At 35.3% G+C, this 3,333-nt stretch overlaps 1 long non-coding RNA gene across 1 annotated transcript; it reads left to right on the forward strand.

Moving 5' to 3' along the window:
* The first annotated feature begins 131 nt into the window (after nucleotides 1-131).
* LOC118737982 lies at nucleotides 132-646 on the forward strand. Its single transcript, XR_004992862.1, has 2 exons — nucleotides 132-239; nucleotides 359-646. It is a non-coding gene; the product is annotated as an uncharacterized LOC118737982 (long non-coding RNA).
* Nucleotides 647-3,333: the final 2,687 nt, after the last annotated feature.

Genomic DNA, 3,333 nt, shown 5'->3' on the forward strand with positions numbered 1-3,333 from the left:
AGAGCTGCACACTGGCCTTTAGCTCGGTTAATAGTTTATTAGCTATTTGGTTTAAATTCTAGTTTTCTTCTATTACCTTCTACTATGTACTTAAACCATTTTATCTGAATATCAAATTTCTTATGAATAATGTTTTTTTTTTGTTTTGTTCATAATTTTAGGATGCAAATGCGGCTCAGAGCCTAAGACTGGCAATTGTGGTTGCGGTTCGGCCTGCAAATGCTGTCCCTGTGGAAGTGGTATGTAGCTTATTGATCAATTGATTTATGTTAAATACACTCGTCCGCTTCTCAAATCTTATGTTTTCTAGTATTATAAAATTATAAATTTTACATAAATTTGTATTTATTGTTTTTAGCTTGCAAATGCGGCTCAGGAACTCAAAGCGGCAGTTGCGGTTGCGGTTCCAGCTGTAAATGTGGCCAATAACAAGCACCATCAAATAACATCTGTGGAAATGACCGTACCTTATTAAGTTTAAGCAGTTTTTTAATTTATTTTCATAAATACATACATATGTACATACAAACATACATACATGCATACATATGCACATATAAGAAAATTATTTGAACACTTGTACGTAATGCAAAAGTAAGTCTATCGCATTTCTTTATCAAAAAACAACAAAACAGAAATAAATCCAGACTTGTCTCTCTTTTGATAAGCCGATAGTGGTTTGTGTACGATTGGCAGTGTTGCCAGTTTAGCCTTTTTGAGGCTAGATTTGGCTTTTTTCGTTCAGCTTCGAAATTTAGGATTTAGCTTCGTGACATTTTTCTAACCATTTCTTGTTTTCAAACTAGCATTTTTTTAAAGACAATCCTCTATAATATTTGTAATAGCACTAAATTATTGTTCCGGTTCAGTTTTACTTGACGAAATGTTAAGCGAATATCACCCTCGGCATCGCTCCGTCCGACGAAATTTTCTCAGCGAACTCGTTCTGTTTATACTTTAACAGTTTTTCAAGTGTCCCTATGAAACCAGGAAAAGCATTTTATTCCTTAGAACTCCACACCGTACGGGAATGATGTGAAGCATTACATCGTGAGGGAAAAAGGTAGTCAGTCGCCGCTGCTATGCCGCAGCCATTCGGGTGTCCTTAGCCCCTTCATGGCCTCTGCTATTGTGTCACATGCTGCCGACCATTTTTCGCTGCTTTGTAGCATAGCCTCCACAGCTGACTCAGGGGTGAAAATCTCGCCAGATATGCTGCTCCGCAGTAGTCGCATATGGGTTCCGCTTCGTGTTTGAATCGGTGAAGGTATGCTTTGAAGCACTCGTGGCAAGTTAAACAGTTTGTCAAATAGAAATCGACTTCGCCGTTTAGTCTGCTTCATTTTCGTGTATACATATATAGTTTTCTCTTCACTATGCACGCTCCAATTGAAACATTCACGATTGTAATCGTATTGTTATGCATGAAGATATTTGATGGTACAAATGTAGCACTACTTTGTCTATAAGGACTATGGGTTATTATTAAAATGTTTTTATTAAACGAACTTCGTGAAATTTCATGATCGTAAGTAGTTTGGTTGTCGAGATATTTACGTTTTTGTTGCTCGGTGGTACATTTGTACCACCTCTTTGTACAGAAGAGTTAATGAGATATTTAAACGGCTGGCCTTTTTTCAACCTTTTTTGGTCTTTTAGCTTTTTTATTTGGCCGATCTAGCTTTTATAGTTTCGAAGTCCTGGCAACACTCACAATTACTATCCGGAGCAAAACGTATTCAACAAAGTGTGATTGATTTTGACATTGCTCTCATAAGAAACAGGCTATAATGTCAAACTGAAATGAATTCTTAACCCATTTGAATTTTTTTTTTTCAAATTTGAATTTGTTTAAAAAAAAGTTACACACAAATTATTCAAGCAACAAATTTTCTTAATAAATATGAAATTGTTAAGAGATAAACCTCCGAGGAGAGCAAGTAAGTACATTTAAAGTTGGGTAATAAGCAAGAATGATAGAATACAAGATTGCGCCGATCGGAGAGGATTTTTGAGAATAACTTGTGTGTGACGTCACACTGGTGCAATTGCGAGAGAGAAATGCCAAAACGTGAGCAAGAATGGAAGAAGAAGAAAAAATGTTGCAAGGAAAACGTAAACAAGTTGCACCAGTGTGACGTCATGCAAACAGCGATTCTGGCAAATTCGTTAAGAGAGGAATAGCGGTCCGAGATCGGCGCAACCTTTGTATTCTCTCAATCGTGGGTAATAAGTAAATACGTTAGACTTTTCTTAAATATTTAATGTAAGAAAACCAAGATGAAACGGAGCAAAACGTTTGAACGGTGCGCTGTATGCAATAAAAGTCAGAACACGAAAATAGTGCGATGTTTTAAACCACCTAGTTGCGAATTAAGACGGCAGCGATGGGAAGAAAGCTATGGTGTTGTACTACGTGATTCATCTCGCGTTTGTGAAAACCACTTCAAGGAAAGTGATTTATTTAGTTGTCCGCCCGAATCAAGCACTTTCAAACGAGCTCGTTTATACTCAGGCGCAGTCCCAATGCCATACGAAATAACTGAAACAAGTGAGGATTTAGAACGCGATCAGGATACATTATTTGTTAATGTCCAAACTCAAACAGGCGACTCTTTAGAATGCACGTTGAGAACAGAAATATTTCTTCTTACCGAAATAATTAAAACCATGCAACCAAGTATGGAAGAGCTTAATTTAAAACAGCTCGAAGCAAAGTCTTTAATGGAAAACTATTTCGCATGAAAAAAATTTTATTTCAAAATTGTTAGAGTTAAGTCCACATATAAAATTGGAAACAAATGTAAAATCCTACTTTTATAAGTGTCGAATAATGTTTAGGATAAAAAATTTGAATATAAAAATAAACGCACAAAAGCATAAAACTTGGTTCAATAATTGTTTTTTCGTATTGTTCGGTATAATACCAGGATCAATGATATCACAAAAGTTTTGAGGTCGAAATTTTAAACCCAATTGTATTGTTAAAATAAATAAATTTTTACAATATGGGTATCCAATTAAAGAGGTTTAAGAAAGATAACTGTTGGAAACATTTTTGCGGAGGGTTGCCACCTATTTGAAAATTTTAACTTAGTTAAATTCATAAAATAAATGAAATATTGCCATGTGGGTGTCAAACTAAAGAGTTTTAGGAAGGCTTAAAATCGGAAATATTGCAAAGGAGGGGGCACCCTGAAATTGTGCATATGGAAACTGTGCATACGAAATAATGCATATGAAAAAAACTGAAATAATGCATACGAAAAAAACGGAAATAATGCATATATGCACAGTTTCGGTTGAAAACCGAAATAATGCATATGAAAAAAA

The sequence above is a fragment of the Rhagoletis pomonella genome, unplaced genomic scaffold (assembly GCF_013731165.1).
Source record: "Rhagoletis pomonella isolate Grant_MI unplaced genomic scaffold, Rhpom_1.0 Rhpom_scaffold_00004, whole genome shotgun sequence".
NCBI lineage: Eukaryota > Metazoa > Arthropoda > Insecta > Diptera > Tephritidae > Rhagoletis > Rhagoletis pomonella.